Source organism: Dromiciops gliroides, chromosome 2 (genome assembly GCF_019393635.1).
Source record: "Dromiciops gliroides isolate mDroGli1 chromosome 2, mDroGli1.pri, whole genome shotgun sequence".
NCBI lineage: Eukaryota > Metazoa > Chordata > Mammalia > Microbiotheria > Microbiotheriidae > Dromiciops > Dromiciops gliroides.
In genome coordinates, this window is record NC_057862.1 from 289,235,778 (window position 1) to 289,248,345 (window position 12,568).

At 40.3% G+C, this 12,568-nt stretch overlaps 1 pseudogene; it reads left to right on the forward strand.

Annotated features, from left to right (window-relative positions):
• Window positions 1-2,313: 2,313 nt before the first annotated feature.
• Window positions 2,314-10,374, forward strand: LOC122738742 (annotated as a pseudogene).
• The last annotated feature ends 2,194 nt before the right edge of the window (window positions 10,375-12,568 follow it).

Consider the following 12,568-nt stretch of genomic DNA (forward strand, 5'->3'; position numbering starts at 1 on the left):
AGATCATTCTAACAAGAAAGAAGTTTCTCCTCTCCTTCTTTTTCTATCTTCTTTTCACAATCCTCACAAATCCTTATATATGTAAGTAATAAAAACACTCTTGTCTTGGCCCTATAAAGAGATGTGCTTCATAGAATGACAGTTACAATTGTTAACTCCCCTAGCTTATCAACCTACTGGAGAGATTATGACAATTCTTATAGTCTCTGTGAAAAAGAATTTTGATACTAGGATTAAATAAAAGAAAATGTTCTATCAAATAGAATGGTCCAGAAGTAAAATGGACTGCCTTGGGAAGTAGTAGACTTCCCATCATTGAAGGACTTGAAGGAAGAAGAGGAAGAAAAGTATTTGTTCACATAAAAGTACCAATTAAATGACATAGAGAATAGCTACGAAGTAGAAAGAAGACTATCAGGAGAGACGTTCAGAAATTCACAAAAGACAAAAACTCAAGAAAAAAATAACTAGAAGTCAAACCCATGGCCCCAGATATGCAAATGCATGAAATATGGATAGTTAGTGAGGTAACCTAGAATAAGATAAACTAGAAATCTCAGTATAAGGAGCAAAATTTGAAAATAGAAATATTACTGAGATTTATTGAGATGAGACCCATAACTGGGCTATACAACTGAAATGATAAACCTTTTTCTCTCGGAATAGAAGAAATTTTAAAGGGGGGGGGAGATGAGAAGGAGTTAAATAGCAGCATATATTGAGACATATTTTGATGTGAGGATATGAGGATATACCAGAACCAGTGAGAGAAGAATGGAGAAGAACATTTGGAAGAAAGTCAATGGAAAAAGAAATAGAGGCAATATTGTCATCAGAGTAAACTACAGACCACCTAGACAGAAAGAGGAAGCAGATTAGTTAAGGGAACAGATTGTGAACCTGGCATAGAAGTAGGATGGGATAGTGATGGAAGACTTTAATTATATAGATATCTGGGGGGGGCATCCTTCAAAAGGCAGCAAAAACAATGAGGTGAGCTGTTGTCGTTCTTGACAAAATTCTCAGCAACAAGGAGAAACTGGTTTGCTGAGGTAGAAATGATGGGAATGTTGGGCTAGAGGAAGGAAGCCTCAGACATAGTCTAGCATGTGCTTGAGTTTTAAGGAAAGTAGATTCCAAAGAATTCATAGAAAGAATAAGCGGGGGCGGGGGGGGGGCAGCTAGGTGGCACAGTGGATAAAGCACCGGCCCTGGATTCAGGAGGACCTGAGTTCAAATCTAGCCTCAGACACTTGACACTTACTAGCTGTGTGACCCTGGGCAAGTCACTTTACCCCCGTGGCCCTGCAAATAAATAAAAATTCAATTAAAAAGGTATAGCGTGTAAGAATAGCATCTAGAATATTAAAGTTCAGAATGAACTGAGAGGCTGATGGGGAATGATGAAATCATGACAAGAAAAAAAGGGTTCTGTTTTGTTTTTTTTCCTTTAGCTGTAGTGCAGAAAAGAGAATGATAAAAGAAAGGATGGGTGGATAGGATTATCATAACCAATGATGGAGAGAAGGCAGAATTATGTAACTCTTACTTTGCTTCTATTTTCTCTACCAATTAATAAATCAACAGACTTTTACTAAGTGACTACTATTTGCTATCATCTCTGGTAGGCACAAGGAATATAAAGACAAAAATGAGGTTGCCCCTGGTATAAAGGGACTTGCATTGTAGCCAAGAGGAGTGTTTGTGTCTGTATAAAATCTTATGTGTATATGTAAATATATACATATGTAGATAGATCTTGTGAGTATTCAATTGTTTTCAGCTATGTCTGACTCTTCATGACCCTATTTAGAATTTTCTTGACAAAGATACTGGAGTGGTTTGCCATTTCCTTCTCCAGCTCATTTTACAGATAAGGAAACTGAGGCAAGCAAGGTTAAGCAACTTGGCCAGGTTCACACAGCTGACTGAGCTCAGATTTGAACTCTGATCCTCCAAACATCAAGATGGGCACTCTGTCCACTGTGCCACCTAACTGTAGATAGATAGATGATAGAGAAAGAGATAGATAGAGAAAGAGATAGATAGATAGAGATGAGAGAGAGAGAGAGAAAGAGAGAGAGAGAGAGAGAGAGAGAGAGAGAGAGAGAGAGAGAGAGAGAGAGAGAGAGAGAGGTAAGTAGGTCGTTGGGCAGGTAGGCAGGGAAGGAGCAAGGGAGGAAGGGAGATTAAATACAAGCAAGGTAGTTTAGGAAAAGAGGGTACTAGAAGTTGGAGGAAATAGGAAAGGCTTCATGTAAGATGTCTCCTGAGCAGAATTATGAAGGAGACAAGGTTTTCTAAGAAATAGGGATGAACAAGGGCATGGAACAAAGGTACAGAGAAAGGAAATTGAGCGTCACCAGTGAGAAATAGAAAGAAGGCAAGTTTAACTGGACTGTAGAATTCAAGAAAGAGAATAATGTATAATATAGTAATAAAATAACATAGCAAATTCCCATTTAATTTCTTATGCCAATCCATGATAACCATGATAGGGAAAGTCTCAGTGTGGATAGTTAAAGAGATAGGTTGGAGTCAGATCTTGAAGGATTCTAAAAGATGAACAAAGTACCTTACAGTTGATCCCTTAGGCAAACTAAGGGATTGTAAACTGTGGAAAGAATGGATCGGAGTGGGGAAAGAGTTTAAGAAGGTCAATTAGGAGGCTATTGAAATAGTCAAGGTTAGAAGTGAGGAGAACCTAAAGTAGGGTTGTAGCCTTGTGAGTATATAGAAGGGGATCGATGGAAGAGTATTGTGGAGATAAAATGCAAGATACGGCAACTGATTTGGTATGTGGAGTAAGAGAGCGTGAGTAACTAAGGATAATGCTAAGTTTGTGAATGTGAATGACTGGAAGGATGGTAGCACTCTCAACAGAAATAGGGAAGCTGAGAAGATGGGCTTTAGGGGAAAGATAATTAGTTTGATTTTAGGCATGCTTTGTTTGAGATACCTATGGGACATTCACTTTTGAAATCACCAATAAAGATAGAGATATAGGACTGGAGCTCAGGAAAGAAACTAGAAGTGAATATATAAAACTGGGAATTGCCTGCATAGAGATAAACTCAAGTGAATTGATAGAGACACCAATGAGAGGATGTAGAGCAAGAATAGAAGGGAGCCCATGATAAAGTCTTGTAATACACGCACCCACAGTTAGGGGGCATGATACAGATGATGATCTAGAAAAGGAGACAAAAAAAGCTTTGGACTGGAAAGGAGAGAGCAGAACTGATTAATAGGAAGTTGGAAGTATGGAGAAATGTAAAGACCACCTAGCTGCTCCTGATGAGTTCAAGTCACTCAACCCAAACAAATGACATCCTATGTTATTGTAAGAAGCACAGGACATGATTTCTGAGCAACTGTGCAAAGTTCAATGAGTATAATAGAAATGCTACAGGACAGGATGAAAACAAATGTTATCCTGTTTTTTGTTTTTCTTTTTTAAAGCTTTCAACCATTTTGATACCTAAAATTATATGTAATCACCATACTTCCTACACACCACTCCCACAATAGAATTCTCCCTTGTAACAAAGAAGTAGAGGTTTGCTTGGGATTTTTTTGGTTTTGTTTATTTTTTTTCTTATTTTGTTCATGGTTTTCAGGTAGTCCAATGATTTTCAAATTATCTCTCCTGGATCTATTTTCCAGGTCAGCTGTTTCTCCAAGGAGATATTTCACATTGCCCTCTATTTTTTTATTCAATTGGATGTACTTTACTGTGTCTTGGTTTCTCATAAAATCACCAGCTTCCATTTGTTCAATCCTAATTCTTAGGCAATTATTTTCTTCAGAGAGCTTCTGTATCTCCTTTCTCTTTTGGCTTTCAAGCTGTTGACTTTTTCTCATGACTCTCCTGCATTGCTCTCATTTCTCTTTCCATTCTTTCCTCCATCTCTCTAAATCTTCCTTCTATATCTCCTACTTTCTCTTCAAAGTCCCATTTGAGCGCTTCCATGGCCTGAGACCAATTCATATTTTTCTTGGAAGCATTGGATGTTGGAGCTTTGACTTTATTATTATCTTCTTCTGAGGGTGTATTCTGGTCTACTTCATCCCCAGAAAAGCTTTCTATAATCCGCTGCTTTCTTTGCCTACTCATCTCAACCCAGAAGCAGATGTCTGATTGAAATCTGATTCTCTACGGCTGGAAACTTGGCATGCCTGTGCCCCATCCCCACTGGACCACCACCACTTGATTCAGCCCACTGGTTCAGAACCAGGGCGCTTAGCCCCAACTCCAGCAGGGGCCACAGCCACTTCACCCCAGCCAACCACTGAATCCCTCACCAGTCTGCAAGCCAAGCCTCAGAAGAAGCTGCAGGCACTGAAGAGTCCAAGGAGCTGGAGGCATGCTCTGTTCCTGGCTGGGTCCAGACTGCATGCTCCTCTCTCAGCCCGATCAGCAGGTGATCCCACTAGCCATATTTGGCTAGAAAATAGTCTCACTCTGTTTTTATGTGAGTTAGGCTGCTCTGGGGTTTTTTATGGCATTATTTGGGAGTGAGTAGATGAGTTTGTTGGGAGCTTACAGGAGTCACAGCCTCTCCTCAGTCATCTTGGCTCTGCCCCCCCCCATTTGCTTGTTTTTGTGTTTTGTTTTGTTTTGCTTTTTTGTGAGGCAATTGGAGTTAAGTGACTTGCCCAGGGTCACACAGATAGTAAGTATGTAAAGTGTCTGAGGCCGGATTTGAACTCAGGTCCTCCTGAATCCAGGGCCAGTGCTCTATCCACTGCACCACCTAGCTGCCCCGGTTTGCTTGGTTTTTTTTAGCTAAAACATTAACCTTTATGTGTTTCATTCTGTACCCAAAGTCTACCCACCTCTCTATTAAGAGGAGTGAGGTACGTTTTTTCATCGTTCTTTGGGGGCCAAGGTCATTGCATTTGTCTATGTTCTGATGTCCTTTGTGCTGTTTTCCTTGTGTATTAATCTCTGGGTTCAACTTTGTTTTGATCTGCATCAGTTAAAATATGCCTTCTAGATTTTCCCTGCATTTCTCATATTTATCATTCTTGCATCATAATAACCCATTATGTTCATATACCATAATTTGTCTAGCTATTTGCCCATCAATGTGTATCCAGTTCTTTTAGTACAATCAATAAATTAAGTCTTTATTAAATTATTTTTTATTTTTTATCATAAAAGTATTTTATTATTTCTAGTTATATGTAGAGATAGTTTTCAACATTTGTTTTTATAAGATTTCTAGTTCCAAACTTTTCTGCCTATCTCCCTTCCCTTCCCCCTCCCCAAGACAGCAAGCAATCTGATATAGGTTATATGTGTATAATCACATTAAACATATTTCTGCATTAGTCATATTGTGAAAGAAGCAGAACAAAAAGGAAAAACCTCAAAAAAACAAACAAAAAAAAAAAGTAGAAACAGTATGGTTCCATCTGCATCTAGATTCCACAGTTCTTTTTTCTATATGTGGAGAGCATTTTCCATCATAAGTCCTTTGGAATTATCTTGAACCATTGTACTGATGAGAAGAGTAAAGTCAATCACAATTGATCATCACACAGTGTTGCTCTTACTCTGTACAATGTTCTCCTGGTTCTGTTCACTTCAGTCAGCATCAGTCCACTTTAGTCTTTCCAGTTTTCTCTGAACTCCTCCTACTCATCGTTTCTTACAGCACAATAGTATTCCATTACATTTATATACCACAATTTATCTACTGGGAATATCTTTCAGTCTTATATATTTATAACTCTGCCTTACTGTCTTATATATCAAACTTTTATCAGAGGCATTTCATGTGAAGATTTCTTCCCCAACCAATGGTTTCTCTACTTATTCTAGTCACATTAATTTTGTTCATGCAAAAAAATTTAAATTTTATATGATTAAAATTGTCTATCTTGCAACCTCTGCTATCCCTTGTTGGCCACTTTTTCACAAAGTCATAGATTTGAAAGATATGTCCTCTTGTTTTCCTCTAGGTTTTTCTTTCAGGTGTTTTGTGTTTGTTTGGTTTGGTTTTTTAATTATGTGGCCTTTTACACTGTGATCATTTATCTCTTGGAGTTTTGTTTTGGAATATGGTATAACTTGCTTGTCTAAACCTAATTTCTGCCTGTTTTTTTTTTTTTTAATGAGGCAATTGGGGTTAAGTGACTTGCCCAGGGTCACACAGCTGGTAAGTGTTAAGTGTCTGAGGCCGGATTTGAACTCAGGTACTCCTGACTCCAGGGCCGGTGCTCTATCCACTGCGCCACCTAGCTGCCCCTCTGCCTGGTTTTCAACAAATGAAAGAGAATATAGTTAGCAAACTAAAGTGTAGAAAGCTTAACTCACTTGGATATCTGGCAAAATCCAAGAGAGTATTATTAAAGGGATGATTAATCAATTAATCAATAACTAGGGAAAAAGTGATCACAAAGAGATAAATATAACGAAAAAGGTTTAGTGGATTGCAAACTGAATATGAGTTAACACTGTTATATAGCAGGTAAAAATAAATCTAAGGCAGTTTTCAGCTACATTGAGAGAAATACACCAACCAAGACCATAGCAATGAGAGCATCACTTTGTTCTTGTCAGACCACAACTAGAGTATTCATTTCTGAGTACCATGTTATAGGAAGGTCATCAGTGCTCTAGAGAGCATCCAGAAGAGAACCAGTCCAGATAATGGAGGACCTCCGGATCATGCCATACAAATATCTGTTAAGGACAGGGGAATGTTTAGCCTGGAAAAGAGAAGACTTAGAGGGTCTTCAAGTCCAGTGGAGAATATAAAGGGCTGTCATGATCTGCTTGGTCTTAGGAGGTTAGAACCAACATCAATGGGTAGAAGTGACAGGTTAAAATTTGAACTCAATGTAAGGGAAAACTTCTTAATAATTAGCATTGTCCAGAATTGGAATGGATTGCCTCAGACAGTAGAAGGTTCCGCCTTCATGGGGTGTCTTTGGATGACCATTTGTCAGGTTTAGCGTAGAAAAGATTCTTTTTCAGGTATGGTTTGGATGACATGGGTCTTTGAATTCCCTCCTGACTCTGAGATTCCATGATTCCCATACCTTGGAGTCCATGAACTTTTTAAAAAATATTTTGAGGGACAGCTAGGTGGCGCAGTGGATAGAGCATTGGCCCTGGAGTCAGGAGGACCTGGGTTCAAATCCGGCCTCAGACACTTAATGCTTACTAGTTGTGTGACCCTGGGCAAGTCACTTAACCCCAATTATCCTGCAAAAAAAAAAAAAAACCCAAAAAACAAAAAATATTTTGAAATATCTGTATTTCAGTATACTTGATTTACTTTGCAATCCTATGTATTTTATGTATTTAAAATCATCATTTTGAAAAGGGGTCAATTATCTTGACCAGAAGAACTCAGAAAAAGATCGGGTGCCCCTGAATTAGCTGAATATAAGGGGCTTGAGGACAGGAATTGTCTCACATTTGTATTTGATTCCCCACATAGTAGGTTCTTAATACTTGTTCGTTGTCCCATTACACTCTAAATTCTTGAAGGCAGGGACTGAATCATATTCATCTTTCTAGCTCCTGTGCCCTAAGGATAATAGGGATTTAATAAATATTTGATGATTTTGAAACTAACCCATTCCTTTCCACCCTCCAGAAAATGAGATCTATGTTATTTTGTCAGTATTTATCCTTCCCTGCTTTGGGAAAGCATAGAACACATGAATATCACAAATATCATAGATCTCTTGAAGGACCCTTAGAGGACCCCAGTCCAACCTCCATGTTTTAAATATGAGGGAACTGAGGTCCAGCGAGGTTAAATAATCTGTCTGCAGTCACACAGGTAATAAGCTTCAGATGAGGTATTTGAACATTATCACTGTACCAAACTGCCAAAGAAGCTCTCCTTGGGAGCCCCGACACAGAGGCCTTAGTGATCCAAGCCTCAGAGAAAGGGAGGCAGGGAAATCCAATAGGGGAGCCTGAAGGAAGCTGAACAATGAAGCCAGTAAGAAATGAAATTCAAGCTATTTGATTTAGTTATAAAACATGAAACTCAGTGGAAAGAGGACTGGCCTGGAAGGCAGATGCTGTGGGGTTTTGTCATGACGGCTACAATTCATTCGCTGTGTGGTTTTGGGCAAATCACTTCCTGGCTCAGGGCATCGATTTCCCCATTAAAATGAGTGAGTTGGCTGTCCAAAGATTCTTCCAGCTCAAACATCATTGGCGGCGCTGTTATTGGTGATGAAAGGTGATAGCTCACATTTCTATAGCACTTTAAGGGTTACAAGGGACTTTCCTCACAAAAATAACAATAGTTAGCTAACATTTAAAGTGCTAAGCACTTTATAATTTTTATCTCCTGATCCTCACAACCACCCTGGCATGTGGGTGCTATTATGATCCCCATTTTCCAGTTGAGGAAACTGAAGCGGACAGAGGTTCAGTGACTTGCCCAGGGTCACACAGCTAGCAAGTGGCTGTGTGTTTGAATTCGGGTCTTCCTCACTCCAGGTCCAGTGTTCTATCCCCTGCGCCGCCTAGCTGGACCTAGGTGCACAACAACCCTGTGAAGTAGGAAGTCTTTTGGTCCAGACCTTTGTGGAGTCAGAATGATATAGCATTGTAGTCAGTCCGACCTAAGTCAAAGTCTTGCCTCAGACACAGACTAGCTGTATGACCCTGGGAAAGTCATTTAAGCTCTTGGTATCCCACACAGTTCCCTGGGACTCTCTATTACAGAGGAGTTACCTGAGTAGAGGGAGTTTCTATACCAATAGTTCCTTAATACTGATGGAATCCTAGGAAATATAAGGGTTACTTGATGGATATTAGTGAGTGCCTATTAAGTCCTCAGCCCAATTCTAGACACAATAGGGGAACACAAAGACATCCCTGGGACATAACCTCTATCCCCAAAGAACTCAAAGTCCAGTTGGGGCTGGGGGGCAGCTAGGTGGTGCAGTAGATAAAGCACCAGCCCTGGATTCAGGAGGATCTGAGTTCCAATCCAGCCTCAGACATTTGACACCTACTAGCTGTGTGACCCTAGGCAAGTCACTTAACCCTCATTGCCCTGCAAAAAACAAAAACAAAAACAAAAACAAAACAAAAATCAAAACAAAAAAAACAAAGTCCAATTGGGAGGAGAGGGTTGGGGAGAGGCCAAAAACCTCATAGTAATTAATGCCTGATCTCATTTCTTCTGATGGTCTACAAAATACTTTCATCACAACATCTCTCTGAAGTCAGTAGGACAAATATTATGCCCACTTCACATATGAGAAAGATGAGGCTCAAAGAGCAGAACTAACTTAATCAAAGTTACACAGCTGGCAGGTATTGGAGAAAGCACTCAAATACAATCTCCAGTTTCTGAGACCGGCACTTTTTTGGTTCTGTGAAACTAGGAAATTCTCTTAATATTATTCTGTCCTGCTTTCTGCGCTACCCAGAAGAGGGGTCCATACGGTGTTGTACTCAGTTTCCATCATAACTTTAAAGGGAAACTTCCACAATATCCGGAGCCCTAGATGTCTTGCAGATGAAGGAGGAGAATGTCCTCAAATTTCTCACTGCAGGAACCCATTTGGGTAATTTGGACTTCCAGATGGAACAGTACATCTACAAGAGGAAGAGTGATGGCATCTACATCATTAATTTGAAGAGAACTTGGGAAAAGCTTCTGCTCGCTGCTCATGCCATTGTTGCCATTGAAAACCCTGCTGATGTTAGTGTCATCTCATCCAGGAACACTGGCCAGTGAGCTGTTCTGAAATTTGCTGCTGCCACTGGCGCTACACCTATTGCTGGATGTTTCACCCCGGGCACCTTCACTAACCAGATTCAGGCAGCTTTCCAGGAACCTCGCCTCTTGGTGGTCACTGATCCTTGGGCAGATCACTCACTAACTTCTGACTGAAGCACCATATGTTAACCTCCCAACCATTGCATTGTGCAACACAGATTCTCCACTTCACTATGTGGACATTTCCATTCCATGCAACAACAAGAGAGCTCACTCTGTGGGTCTGATGTGGTGGATGCTGGCCCGTGAAGTCCTACGTATGTGTGGTACCATCTCCCGTGAACACCTGTGGGAAGTGATGCCTGATCTTTACTTCTACAGGGATCCAGAGGAGATTGAGAAGGAAGAGCAGGCCACAGTTGAGAAGGCAGTGAAAAAGGAGGAATTTCAGGGTGAATGGAATGCCCCTGCCCCAGAATTCACTGCTGCTCAACCAGAGGTGGCTGATTGGTCTGAAGGGGTGCAGGTGCCATCCGTACCCATTCAGTAGTTCCCTACTGAAGACTGGAGTGCTCAACCTGCTACTGAGGACTGGTCTGCAGCTCCTACTGCTCAGGCCACTGAGTGGGTAGGGACTACCACAGAGTGGTCCTAAGTTTTATCCCAGGTGCTCTAATAGAGAAGGAAAAGATTCTTTTTTTTTTTTTTTAGTGAGGCAATTGGGGTTAAGTGACTTGCCCAGGGTCACACAGCTAGTAAGTGTTAAGTGTCTGATGCTGGATTTGAACTCAAGTACTCCTGACTCCAGGGCCAGTGCTCTATCCACTGCACCACCTAGTTGCCCCAGGAAAAGATTCTTGAAGGAAAATAAATCTTGATTTCATATATATATATATATATATATATATATATATATATATATTATATTCTGTCCTGTCCTGTTCTATCCTGTCCTATCTAGTTCTATCCTGTCCTGTCCTCTCCTGTTCTATCTTGTCCTATCCTGTCCCATCCTGTTCTATTCTGTCCTATCCTGTCTTGTCCTGTCTTGTCCTATCCTGTCCTGTCCTATCCTCTCCCATCCTGTTCTATTCTATCTAGTCCTGTTCTGTCCTGTCCTATTCTTTCCTGTCCTGTCCTGCTCTATCATTTCCTGTCCTGTCCTATGCTATGCTGTCCAGATAGGTGGTGCAGTGAATAAATTGTTGGGCTTGGAGTCAGAAAGACCAGAATTCAAATTTTATCTCAGACACTTACTATGTGACCCTGTACAAGTCACTTAACTTCTGTCTGCCTCAGTGTTTAAGGTAGGTTAGGATCATGTTGTAACTGCCAAACAAAGGAATTGTATTTGATCCTGGTGATAACAGGGAATTGGAGTTCATTGAGCACAGTATTGTCATGGTCAGATCTGCTTTAGGAACATCACTTTGGTAGCTGTAGTGATATGAAGGGTGATTGAAATGGGGAGAGGTTTGAGACAAGGTAACCAATCAGGAGGTTGCATCACATTACATAACTGGATTAGAGAGGCTTTTTTTTTAAGTACCATATGAAGTCAAAGGGGAAGATTATTACCAACAAAAGAAATAAGGTAAAGTGTCTTTAGCGTACGGGATGTTTGAGAATTCAACAGGCAAAGAGGGAGAGAGATGTTTTAGGCACAAGGGACAGTATCTGAAAAGACTGAGGCAAGAAGTAACATAACACAATTAAGGAACAGAGTGAACCAGTTTGGCTGGAGCATGAGATGAAGCTAGATAGGAAAACTAGAGTCAGATTACAGAAAGTCTTGAATGCCAGACATAGGGGTTTAGACTTTACCTTGGATTCATGAACTTATTTCTTTTTCTATTAGCTCCTTATTTTTCAAAATATAGAATGTTTTATTTTCCCCAATTACATGTTAAAACAATTCTGAACATTTGGTTTTTTAACTTTTAAAAAATATATTTTGATAAATGTATTTCAATAAAATTGATTCCTTTGACATTCTATTTATTTTATGTATTTAAAACATTATTCTGAGAAGGATGTCATCACACTCCCAAAGGATTCCATGACACACACAAAAATTGATTCCCTGCCCAGTCCTAAGCTCCTTGAGGGCAGTTTCTGTCTTCCCTTTGTTATGCGTATTCCCACTATCTGGGACAGTGCTTGGCACAGAGTAAGAACTTAATAGATGTTTTCCGCCTTTCATTGATTGATTCATTTGTGTGAAAAGACTGAGAGCCATAGTAAAAACAATGAAATTACATTAGCTGATGTTTATATAGTTGTTGTTGGAAGAAGACCATGACATCATGATGTCATGACTTGTACTGAATTGGATTTAAGCGAGGGAGAGCCGGGCAAGGTCACCAACCTCACTCTTTCCTCCAGAGCTGTCTGGGTCCACTGGCAAGATCTGTATCAGGGCAACTGGAGATAGTCCCAGATGTTTAAGGCATTTGGGGTTAAGTGACTTGCCTAGGGTGACACAGTTAATAAATGTCTAAGGTGAGATTTGAACTCAGGTCTTGACTCCAGGGCCAGTGTTCTATCCACTGTGCCACCTAGCTGCCCTTGTTTATGTAGTATATTAAGGTTTGCAAGAAGCTTTGTGCACGTTATCTCATTTGATCCTCATAATAACCCTGTGAGGTAAATGCCACAGATATTATTATTCCCATTTTTGTGGAAACTAAGAGGGTAAGTGATTTAGACACGATCACATAGCTAGTATGTACCAAAGATGAGTAACTGATTACATATGAAAAGTGAAGGAGAAGGAAGAGGGAGAGCCAACCTCGAGTTTGCTAAGGTGGCTAAGGGGGTAGGCGGGAGGCGGGGGGGAGTTGAAGGGGCATGAC